Source organism: Phoca vitulina, unplaced genomic scaffold, assembly GCF_004348235.1.
Source record: "Phoca vitulina isolate PV1807 unplaced genomic scaffold, GSC_HSeal_1.0 scaffold3, whole genome shotgun sequence".
NCBI lineage: Eukaryota > Metazoa > Chordata > Mammalia > Carnivora > Phocidae > Phoca > Phoca vitulina.
The window spans coordinates 29,094,029-29,106,892 of record NW_022589706.1 but is presented as its reverse complement, the minus strand read 5'-3'; the positions used below and the strand labels follow the sequence as shown (position 1 = coordinate 29,106,892).

At 40.8% G+C, this 12,864-nt stretch overlaps 1 protein-coding gene across 14 annotated transcripts in view; it reads left to right on the top strand.

Moving 5' to 3' along the window:
* APBB2 (amyloid beta precursor protein binding family B member 2) overlaps window positions 1-12,864 on the top strand; it is a 355,537-nt gene that overhangs the window by 48,260 nt on the left and 294,413 nt on the right. Inside the window, exon 1 of one of the 14 annotated variants that reach the window (XM_032400243.1) lies at window positions 11,314-12,637. The exons of the other annotated variants lie outside the window; for them this stretch is intronic. The gene's annotated coding sequence lies outside the window, so the exon portion shown is untranslated. Of the gene's footprint in view, window positions 1-11,313; window positions 12,638-12,864 lie in introns of those variants that run through there. 14 annotated transcript variants of the gene reach the window in all.

Sequence of the window (12,864 nt, the reverse complement as noted above, 5' to 3'; positions counted from 1 at the left end):
CTTTTCTCTTTGGTCATCCCCATTTGCCCAGTTCAGGGTCCCGTTAACTGGATTATTGAAATCCAAACTGGATTCCCCACCTCTAATACATTCTCGGTGCTGTTGCTAATGTTCTCCAATACAGATAGAGTGCTATTCCACTTTCGAACATGCTTGATGATTCTCGGACCCCCAGCATATATTCAGGATCTTTCATTACCAAACTCTTTTCCCATAAGATATTTTCCCTGTCAGCACTGCTGTCCATTTAAAATATGCCAGAGACATTCCCATCTTGCTAACATTGACCTAGCTACCTCTATGTCCTGTTGCCTTTTGCTTCGTGTGGGCCCAAACCAAATTTTTCAAAGTCTAGTTTAGGTCCCACCTCATCCTTGAAATTCTTCTAGAGCCTTCTCAGGTAGTTCTCAGCTGGTGTTTATCACTCTCATTGGATTGTGTGTCTTCCCTGAGATAAGGATCATGTCTTATTCACCTTGGTATTCCATCAGCCTTGCCCTTATTGACATTCCATAGATAGTTGTTGAATTGAATCAACAATTAAATGGAATTTATTCTTTTAAAACAGAAGGAAGGAGGGAGGAAAAGAGAGGAAGAGAGAGGGAACACACATGGGTGAGTCCCAGCATACTTCCTTTATGTCAGGTACAGGGCAGAGCATTGTGGGGAGATCAAAAGAAAACTCTGCAAAATCCAGACTATGGGAAACCCTAGAGGACAATTGGCTTGGTGTCTTCAGTGACTACATTGTTAGAAAACAGAGATGAGTAGAGGACCTAGAGATTAAGAAATACACCACTCCATTGCAACGTGTAGACTTCCTATGGATTCGGATTTGAACAAACTGTAAAGGATACAAGACAGCTGGGGAAATGTGAGCACTGATTGATTGGATAACTGATGTTAAGAAATTATGATTCATTTGGATAGGTGTGATCAAGCTGATGCATTTATGCTTTAAAGTAACCTTATTTTTAAGAGGTCCATACTGAGATACCTGCAGATGAAAGTCTGTGATGTCGGGGATTTACCTCCAAACCACCTGGTGTTGGGGGTGGCGGTGGAGGGGAAGGGAAGTAGGGTGGGTATGGGAGAGCAAACAAGACTGGCTGTGAGTTGGTAATTGTTGAAGCTGGTAGATGGCTGTGTGGGGGTTCATTCTTTCCACTTTTAAGTTAAAAAAATTTTTTTTATTGATGTATAGTTGATATTTTAAGTTTTTTCCTTTTTTTTAATTGAAGTATAGTTGATACTTTCTACTTTTTTATGTGTTTGAAAGTTTCTGTGATAAAAGGTATAGAATTAAATAAGGGCTAAGACATGGGTCTTGGTTTTAAATAATTGAAAGAACATGAAACTGGGATCTGGGAAGCTCAGATTCTAGCCCTGGTCCTCCAATGACCTGAATGACCTGGAGTCGCCCATTTAACATTTCTGGATTCCACAGACTCTCCCCGAGTAAATGAGTTCATTGGATGGGATCCTCGTTGTCAGTGGCTACCTGGAGTGCTACAATTTTGAAAGAGATTTGGGGCGTGCTCTCCAGGAGAAAGATTCTAGAATCAAGGAGCAATGTCCATAAAGGGCTTGGTTTTTCACTCAAGCTGTTTGTCAGATCCTGGTTCCAAACTGGTCACCTCCTTTTCCTTAGGGAAACTGGCAGAATTCTGTAATACAGGTTGTCAATTTGAGTTGATAGGATTTCAGCCATAGAGCAAGGAGTCGTACAATCAGCTGGGTTGTCTTATTCCTGAGTTATTTCTGTGTGTCTAGTGATTAGGAGCTCAGGCTCTGGAGGCCAGGTTGAAATCCCAGCTTAACTACAAGCTGTGTCACTTGGACCGGATACTTCACCTGCCTTTGTCAGAGGGTTGTGGTGAGGATTGAATCAGCTGATACATACCTGGCGCATAGTAATGGCTCAATAAATGGTAGATATCATTTTTACCAGGTCCATTAGTCTTGTTTGTATTTTGGATTTCCAGTTCTTAGAGACTTTTTGAAGCTTAAGCACATTCGTCATTTTCAGTTTCTTCCTCCCTCCCTTTCTTCAGGTTAGAAGCACATTGGAGAGCTCACCATAGTCCATGGTAGGTGAGAGGGACACCAAGGTAATCTGGGAAGGGAGTTAGTGACCAGAATTTGCCTCTTAGAGATCACCCTGCCTGCTGTTCACTTGGTTGCTGATGCTCTGGTTGCTGAGGGCTTTGCCCGAGGTGGTGTAGCCAGGGCATTAGTGGAACCGGATCTGGAATCCCAGCTCCTGACTGCTGGTTATTTCTGCGGCCAGGTTCAGCTTCCTGAAGTCTCCTTTGGCATCCTAATTCCTGACTGGGATGCAGTATGGAGAGGAAAATCTCTGTCTGCTCTATCTGGTATTAAAAAAAATTATCCCCTCTGTTAAGAAGGAATGTCTGGTAATTCTCTAGCATTTGCAGGGAGGGGAAATGGGAGGAAGTGTGGTGTTCCTCACACTCTGACTAATCACTTAGGCAGCAGGGCTCCCGTCATTTCCTTTCTCTGGCTTGGTGACCTCAGCCCTTGTCCTTCTGGTCCAGGAAGGCAGCACCTTGAGCCTTGTCTCCTGCCCGCCCCACTCTCCCCCATTCCTTACAACCAGCTTGCCTTGGGCCCTGAATCTTTGTCTTATAGTTGTGTGAATCACTTCCTGTTCTCATCCTTGATGTTTCTCAGTAAATAGCATTGTTTCTCCTCAGGCCTATTGTTTTTCTCCTTAGTTTCTTGATTGCCTTCATTTTCTTTGGATGCTTCTATTTATTTTCTATTCATTAAGCTGAAAATAGGTTTATTAACTTCTCTTATTTATTCCAGGGATGAGATTCCAGTTTATAGATTATCTGCTCCCTTTGCTTTTTCTGCAGCTTTGAGGCACTTGGTGGCTCATGAAAATTCTCTAATAAGGGGGAAAGTAATATCTTTATAAGACTTCACAGATTACATAGTGATTTTATAGACAAAATAATGTACTAGACTTAAGAGTTGAAAAGGCTAGATTTTATCCTGGGTTTTAATTTCCATTTACAAACCGATTTTCAGACAATTTTTTTTTTAAACCTTTTTCCTACTTCAGTTTTCTCATCTGAAAAATGGGAATCTCTAGGGGTTGTCGGAAGATGATGTATTCTTGGCATTGATTAAGTTCAATAAGTTCTAGCTCATGTTACTGTGGATATTGTGATCTTATTTGAGCTTCATAGTAGCTGTTTTGAGGTATATTGGACAATTTCTCCCATTTTTAGCTATTTCCAGTAATTTATCTTTGCCTATGAAGAAAAAAGAGAGATTTAAAGCTAACACCTTTCAGTTGTACATATGTAGCATTAAGACTTGGTGAGTTTGAGATTTGCCCTAAAATCTTCTCCTGGAAGAGGAGGCGACGGGTGAGTGGAGGACTCCTCCCTTGCATCTTTAAATTCAATGTATTCCTGGTTCAGTACAACCTGAAAAGACTAGGGGTGGGGTGCGGTGTGTGTGTGTTGGGTTGTGTATGTGAGGCCCCTCCTCCAGTCCTGTTTCATTGTCCTTGATTTAGAACTGTGTCCAGGGCTCCTGAGTGCAGCTGATAGGCCAGGAGGTGGTGTGGTGTAGTGGGCAGACCCACCTGGGGTTGAATCTTGGCTCTGCTACAGAACCTCCCTGCTCCTCAGTTTCCTTCTTTGTACAGTAAGTGCCACAAGGTGACCTTCAGGAGGGGGACATGTACGTAAAGGGCCTGCCATGCTATAGACGCTCAACCACGGTTGGTTCCTTTTCTAGTTTAAAATATATTTCTGATTTATGCAATGGGAACCTCCTGCTAAAGGAATTTCAAGCAGCAGCAAACAGGTTCCAGAAGCATTTTTGTGGGCAGTGCTACCCTTGAAACACCCCTGAACTCTCCCCACCCTGCCAAGAAAGGTTGGTCTTGTAGAGTTGGAGCTTGCTTTCAGCCAGTGCTTCTCACCTCCAGGTGGGCATTCGAATGACATTGCTTTGTCAGAATACACATTCTGGGCTCCAAACCAGACCCACTGCCCAGACATGCACGTTTTGGAAAAGCTTTCCAGGTGCTCCTGATGCCACCCTGGCTTAGAGCCACTGCTTTAGACAAACCAGAATGACTTTCTCATGTATCTAAAATACAATTCAATTTAGAGACCTTTAGTTGGGTGTAGCTTTCTGAAGAAATACAGCAGTCCTTTTCTGAGAAGAGAGTGTACTCTTGGCCTTGGTAATCGGGGGTAATGCTTTCATAGTAATGATAATAGCTAACGTAGGTGCTTTACATATATTAAACCATTCAGTTCTTGCTGCAGTCCTGTGAGTTAGGTGCTATCATTATGCCCCTTTGGCATGACCTGTCCAAAGTGACACAGCTAGGCTGGGATGGAGCCAGGTCTTGGACCCAGGCAACCTGGCTCTGGAGTCAGTGCCCTTGTCCCTCATGTTCTCCATCTCTCTTAATCCCAGATAGGACTGCCATGGAAAAGGGCTTTGGAACATGTGGGCTGTTGCCCAAGGGCTGGGGAAATTTGGTAAGAACCAGTAGCCTCTTCTCCACTGACTTTATGTTGTTTCTTGGCATATCCTGGCGGGGTCCCGATTTCAGGAGGAATCATGCATCACAGCAGTTGTGGGTGCAGGCGGGTAGAGCCCACTGCCAACCGCACCTCTCCTATTCACGCCTTCCACTCTCCCACTTATTCAAGCGTTTGGGATTAACTCGCTCCAAGAGTGACAATTTGGGAGTCACTTATTTGGCTTCTTTTATTATAGTGAAAACGATAGAATAATTGCTTTTTGAAGGTGAAGGCCCCTTTGAGAGAGCCTGAGGAGAATGACTTTTCATTTCTTCTGTCCTCAAGAGAGAACAGAACCCAGTTCCCAAGGGCCTGGTGCTGAATAGTTGTTTGAGGAGGGCTTCACGTGGGAGCTCTTTGCCACCAGGAAAAGGGTATAAAATAGCCTGGAGGACACTTGCTTCAGACTCACCTGCCCGGACAGAAAACTGTGGGGCCCTCAGGCCAAGGCAGCCAGTGCAAATTAACAGTAAGAACAGCCACTTGCTGTGGGCCGGGCACTGTGCTAGATCCCTTAGGACACTTTGTCCCTAATTCTCATTGCATCCAGAAGGTGGATGGTACGGTTCCCATTTTATGGAGGAGGAAACGAACTCAGAAAGTTAAATGATGAGTCTCATGGTCACACAGGTAAGTGACGCAGTCGGGATTTGAACCCATTTCTCTCAGAGTCCCAAGCCTGTGAACTTTCTGAGGTGCTTCACCCCTACATCTGTGAAAGAAATCTGTGCACTCAGCTTCACAGCAGACATTAATTTGTAAATACAACTTTTCTTTCCTGATTTAACACCAGGATTTTCTTTTGACTAGAAGGAATAAAATAAACACTGCTAAATGTTGTCCTGAAATGAAGGAAGTAAAAAGGACTGACTGAATGAATGAATGGATAAGTGAGTGAGCGAGCTGGACTGGTGGTGGATATGTAGAGCTCGGGGGGTCCCCTCTCCCAGGATACTCAGGAGCTCTGATCATCTTCTTTTAAACAAGTCTGTTGGGGTTAAAATGATATCATGTCTGGACCTTGAAGTAGCAGCTTGTATTTTTAGCTACGTTTAATTCCTGACTTCTTTACCCTTGATTTCTTTCCCTTCAATTAATTATTCCTCCTATTCGTCCCTTTTTCTTTTTTCCCAGCTCTCCTTTCCAGAAGGTTTTGCTTGCCAGGATTATTTGGTCAAAGGTGGATAACACATGTAATTTTAAAAGTTCAGATTCCTTTGGAAAAAATCTGAAAAGAATAAAGACATATCCATCAATTTATGAACTATGAAAATTAGGATGAGCTTTCCAACAAATGTTGTTATTATAATACTTACTGTTCCATTTTCAATTCAGACATTATGGATGCCCTGAGGAAACAGACACAGGGGGAAAATAAGATATGATCATATTAATTATGATTTCACTTCTGTGGTTAAATAGATTTCCAGCTAGAGCCAGAGTTGCTTCTTAATTAAACAAATATTTCATGAGGGCCTGAAATCTGCCAAACCCTGTACTAGCCTTTAATTTCACCTGTTTGTTGGGTGGGAATGCCATTTCTGCTCTGAGTTGGTTTTAAACATTCTTTGCAGCAGCCCTCGGCGTAATTTATTAGGTCAGAGTTTAGGAATGTTATTCCATGAAAGCCGCTTTTCCACGTGCTTGAAGGGTAACACCACGTCTGTCTGTCGGCTGTGTACTGTGTCTTTCGCATTTTCTCTTACTCTACTCCTTTCTCCTCCTTCCTTTCCTTGCCTTCCTTTCTTGATTAGGTAGAAATACCAAAGTTAACTTAAATTGTATAGATCCGTGTTCTCCATCCAGTGGCCTTCAGACCATCAACATTATCATCACTTGTACTTGTTAAAAATGTATAATCTTGCGGGGTGCCTGGGTGGCTTAATTGGTTAAGCGGCCGACTCTTGATTTTGGCTCAGGCTCAGGCTGTGATTTCAGTGTTGTGAGATTGAGCCTCGTGTAGGGCTTCGTGCACAGTGTGGAGTCTGCTTAAGACTCTCTCTCTGCCTCTCCCTTTGCCCCTCCCCCCTCCAAATAAATAAATAAATCTTAAAAAAAGTGTATATTCTTGCAACAACATGGATGGACCTAGAAGGTATTATGCTAAGTGTATTAAGTCAGAGAAAGACAAATACCATATGATTTCATTTGTATGTGTAATCTAAAAATCAAAACAAATGAATAAACAAACAAAAAGCAGAAACAGACCCATAAATACAAGGAACAAACTGAAGGTTTCCAGAGGGGAGGGGGGTGGGAGAATGGGCAAAATGGTGAAGGGGCATGGGAGGTGGAAGCTTCCAGTTATGGAATGAATAAGTCAAAGGGATAAAAGATACAGCATAGGGAATATAGTCAATGCTATTGTGATTGTGTTGTGTGGTGACAGACGGTAGCTACACTTGTGAGCAGAGCATCAAGTACAGAGTTGTCGAATCACTGTGTTGTACACATGAAACTAAGGTAACATTGTGTGTCAACTATAATTCAATTAGAAAATGCATATTCCTGTGCCCCAGCCCGGATCTGAATGTGAGAACTGCTGAATTAGAGTTACATGTAGTCACAGCATTGTTTTTAAAACTCGCAGTAGAATGTTCTATTTCTCTCTTTGAATAAACAGGCAATCTCATTTTCTCCCTGAGTTAATGTGCTCTGATTAAAAAACAAAGATGAAAACAATAAAAAAAAAAAAAAAAAACACACTTCCAAAAAGAATTCTGGAATTAGGTTTCAGAATTTAAGAAACTTTCTTTAGATTTTTACTGAAACTCAAGTTGTTCCTTCACATACCGTGTGTGGATATCCTCAAATTACTATTATTAGCAAACTATCCAATTCTTTGACTTTTTAAAAACAACAAAAGTTTAATGGTGACCAAAGTCATTAATTTGAAGTCCTAGTTCAAGCTACTTATGGTTTAAAATGAGTCAGAGGAGTCACAGAGTTGGACTGGGTGGGCAAGACTGAGTAGAACCAGGTTCTGGGTTGTGCCCATCAGAGCCTTTCAGCATTCTGGGCCTCAGTGTTCTCTGTCTAATAACAGATGACATGGATATGCAGTGACTTCCCTTCTGGTTCTGATGGAGTTGGACCCTGTGGGAAGAGAAATAGAAGATGTTGACAGATAGGCCAGTATGTTGGAGAGAAAGTTTTATCTTGGTAAGAGGGACTTTTAAAAATGAAATACATGAAGACTGAAGGAACCAGAGTCCATCAGTCCATAAAGAATAAAAATATTGAAGTTAAAAAGAAATGATTGGGAATTTCTTGTACTCATTCAGAACAACAATGCAGTACTCACCCGAATTCCCGGTTATTGAAACTCAATCAGGAAATCAGGACTTCCTTAAGGCGAGGACCGTCCTTTGTTTGACACATTTCATTTGCTGTTGCCAGGTACATTTGTGCCATTTTATAGATTCGAGTAGAAGTGGGTGATGGTAGGACCTGGGGAGAGCATATGTCTTACATCCTAGAAACTGCCACTATTGGAGGAAAGAAACAAAACATCCTGCCTTAAAAGATTCATCCGTATGAAGCTAATTCCAACAGCTGGAGAATTGGGGAGAAATTCGAGTTTAGTCAATGATGTCTTGATTATGCTGTTGTATTCCATTTTTCTGTATTCATTTATGGAGAGAATGATGAATATCAAAGGTGGCAAAGAACATAAAGACCAGTGTTCCTTAAATCTCAATAATTTATGGACCTCTTTATTTAGAGGAAATAATTTCTCACAAATCCACTGTACTGACATAAATATTTTTATTATGAAGTAGTTGAAATATGCTCAAACATAAAAGTAGGTATAAACTCCTTACGCTTCAGCTCTTTATATAACTATAAAACAATGACAAATTTATAGAGTAAATTCAAGCAAAACTACAAAACCAATAAAATGCAAATTAACATTAGTTTATCGTGACAGATAATTTTGTTTGACTAAAATAAAACCTCCCCTTGGAAATGTGATTATGGTTCTGATGCCAAAGTTCTAGTTCTTTTGGGATCTGTATGAAACTCAGTTCTCTGTCTTCTTCCCTGTATTCAAAGCTTCCTTCATATAAAGCACCGTCTTTTGGCAGGAATGCATGATTTGGGTTTTATTTTCATTTATTTTTCTTACTTGTCCTTTGATGATTAAAATTATACTACTAGATGCCATGCCAATCAGAAAGATAAATGCAAGCTCACTTTTGATCACTCAAAAATTTGGAACTTGGTACCTAGTTGCACATGGGACAGTGGAGGGAAGAGAGGGATCGTTGGTACATGCCATATTGGGTTTCAGATTTGGATGAGAGTGAATGGTGTCACTGAGCAAAATATAAAACAAAGGACAAAAAGTAGGCTTTGAGGGAAGATCATTAGTAGGGGACTTAGATTTCTAGGAGTATAGTGGATAGGATACTCTAACACACTTCCCCATTGTTATCTGGATAAAATATTTTTTAATATACTTCTGGGATCCCAGAAGCTAAGACATTTCCAAAATCTCCTACCTCAATTAGATCAACCATCAAAGGGAAAATTAAACCAAAGCTGAGAGCTTTGTGTATAAACAACCACAAAAGATAGGTTGCCACTGGGGCAAATGCTGATATCACAACTGTGGTTGGAGACTAAGCCTTTGGTCAGTGGCAAGGTGGGAGCAGCCTGCATTCCACCAGGACCTCGAAAAGAACCTAAGGTGGCCCGGGTAGGTAGTGCCCATTGGCTTTTGGCAGAAGCAAATACAATTCCTTTCTGGAGGAAGGCATTCCTTCTTTGGACCTTAGGATTCTCCTAAGATCAACCAAATATGAGTTCAGAATAAAAGATCTCCAATTCTTCTATAAAACAAACCACCAAGAGTAAGAGTCACCAGAAACAAACAATACATTTAGAACCCTGAGAACTTTAGATATTAAAATTATGATACAGGATATAAAATAACAATGTTTGAAATGTTTTAAGAAATAAAAGTTAATCACAGATAAGTGCAAAGAGCATGAGATAAAAATTGACCAGGGATATTATGTAGCCATAAAAAGAAGGAAAGGTTACCATTTGTGACAACTTGGATGGGCCATGAGGGCTTTATGTTAAGTGAAATAAGTCAGAGAAAGACACATATTATATGATCTCACTTATATGTGGAACTAAAAAAACCCAAACTCATAGAAACAGAACAGATTGGTGGTTGCCATAGGAGAGTGGTGGGGGAAATGGGGAAGGTGGTCAAGGTACAGACTTCTAGTTACAAATAAGTTCTGGGGATATAATATAGCATGGTGACTGGAGTTAACAATACTGTTTTTTATATTTGAAAGTTGCTAAGAGAATAGATCTTAAAAGTTCTCATCGGGGGTACCTGGGTGGCTCAGTCGGTTAAGTGTCTGCCTTCTGCCTTAGGTTTAGGTCATGATCCCAGAGTCCTGCTCAGTGGGGAGTCTGCTTCTCCCTCTGTCTCTCCCCCCTGCCCCCATGCTCGCCTTCTCTCTCTCTCTCTCTCAAATAAATAAAATATTTTTTAAAAAAAATTCTTATCAGAAGAAAAAAAGTGGTAACTATGGGAGGTGATTGATGTTAATTAAACTTATTGTAGTAAACATTGTGCAATATACAAATATCAAATCATTATGTTGTATCTTAAACACCTTAAACTGATACAGTGTTATATGTCAATTATATCTCAATAAAATGGGGTGGGGTGGGGTGAAAGATTGTGTACAAGAGCAGTATAAATCTAGGTGTTTTTGTTGACCAGGCAGATTTGGAAAAATACAAACAAACAAAAACAACACCTAAGGAAAAAATTGTAACTGTTGAAATAATAATTCAATAATTAGAAACAGCTGAAGGAGTAATGAGCTAGAAAAAAAAGCTTGAAGGAATTAACCAGAATGTAACATAGAAATGAGAAGAAAAACATGAAAGCGTAGTTCAAGGGTAGAAGGGCTATAAGGAGATCTGTTCAGAGCCCCAGAAAGATAATAGAACAAATGGAGGGAAGTTATATTTGAAGATCTAGTGTATCATATCCAGAGAGAGTTTATGAAGGACATAAATGACCAGTGTTCCTTAAATTCAAATAATTTATGGACAGATAAGGGAAGCACAACATAAACTAATAAGGATAAATAAAACCAAATCCATGTCTACAAATAGGAAAACTTCAATACACCAAAATAAAAAAGATGATCTTACACCCAGAAAGAAAAGGCTGATTGTTCATCAAGGGAATAATGAGCTGAGTTCTCAACAGCAGTGATTGAGGCTGGAAAAAATATCTTCAAAATACTAAAAGAAAATACTGCTGATTGTATATCAGCAAAACTGTCATTCAAGAAAAAGGCAAAATATGCTTTCCAAAAATCTAAATCTTGCCACAGCAGACCTTTATTAAGAAACTGCTTAAAGAAAATACTTCAGGAAGAAGAAAGTGGTTCTGGGAGGAAGGGCTGAGATGCAAAAAGGGGTGATGAAGAAATTGATAAACATGTAGATGAAAATGAAATAAAAGTTTTTTAAAAATTAAAAATTAAAAATTAAAAATTGTCCTTGGTCTACTAGCCACACTTCAGGGCATGTGTGGCCAGTGGGTATTACTGTATTGAATAACAATTCCATCACTGAAGAAAAGTTCTGGTAAACAGCACTGTTGTAGAACAATGAAGGGAAATACATTAAGATAATCTTTGCAGTTCGTTATAAGATGCCATTGTTTGTAAGAGCCACCTTTATGTATGTGTAAAACGTTTTAGGAAAAACATTGCCAATATTTTTAAGTAATCTCTAACGCCTAACACACAAGGTGGGACTTAAATTTACAACCCCAAGATCAAGAGTTGTATGCTCCACGGACTGAGCCAGCCAGGCACCCACCCCTATTGCCAGAATTTTTTAAGATGCCATTTTTAAAAGACATATCTCAATATTACCTGTGTGAAAATGTGAAGAAATGTGCCTCTTAGGGTGGTTGCCATTTGGGGTTAGAGTATTAATGGCATGGGCATCCAGGAGTGGTGATCCAAGTAGGTTGCACATAGAGTGGTCAAGGGGGAGGTCTGGCCTGGAGACAGAGCGTGGTGTGTACTTTGCATAACGTATGTCTCAATGAATGTTTGATGAATGAACGGGGGATGTACTGCACGGGTATATGGGAGTCATCAGAATACCCGGTAGCTGGGCCTGGCAATGTGGTTGAAGTCACCAGAAGATTTGTGTGAAGTATGAGGAGAGTCAGGATGAAGCCTTTATGAACACCCTTGGTATTCTCCTGGTCATGCAGAAGGGAGTCTCGGGAGGAACCTGAGAAAGAGCCTTGAGAGAGGTGGGGAAGAACCAGGAAGACTTTGGGCCACCTGAGACTAAAGGGTGAGGAGGTGAGATGTTGCAGAGACCCTGACGAGATAAGGCCAATGTATTCCTGAAGTTAAGTGTCAGCCTGCTCTGTGTGATAGGGGCAAGCATTGACAATCACCAAGCATCAATAATTATTTCTGCCAGGGCATCCAAGAAGACTTCAAGAAGGAGGTCATATTTGGGCTGGGCTTCAGAGGACGAACCTTTGGCACATCTGAGTGGTAGGGCAGGGCAGTCTGGGCAGATGGAGTAACACGAACGAAAGCCTGAAGTTGTGAGGAGGCAGTCATTCCTAAAGAGCTGGACTTCACTGTGTCCAACTTCTTTGTAGGTCAAGTCTTGTGCTGATGCAGGAAATTATGTTCCCTAAGATCAGAAGCACACCTTTTACTCCTCTCCGGTCTGGTTGGAAGGTAATTAAAATAACTCTGCAGACCTGACCAGATACCTCCCAATGCTCTAAATAGACCATACGTTATGCATGATTTTCAGAACATTATCTTAGATACAGAATTTATTTCTGAATTTCGGGTTTTAAGCTCTGTGTGGAAAACTGTAATGCCTACGTTCCATTACAGATGAGGTTCATAGGACATCCTGAGACTACAGAGTGGAAAAGAGACTTGGCTTGCTGACGTTCACCAGATGCTGAGAAAATATGGGGCCGACTTGGGTGAAAAATCCCAGGTCTTTGATTGAAAAGCCAGGTAACATTAGTCAAGTTACTTGACTTCTTTATGCCTCAAATGTCCCTATTTAAAAATAGGCATATAATAATAGTTCCTACTTCAGGATGAATGTGAGGATTCGTGGAAAGCACTTAGCAAAACAGTTACCCATTATTATGACGAAAGTATTCCAGCGGCGCCTGGTGGTGCCGTAGGTTGAGCATCTGACTCTTGGTCTGACTCTCGGTTTCGGTGCAGGTCGGGAT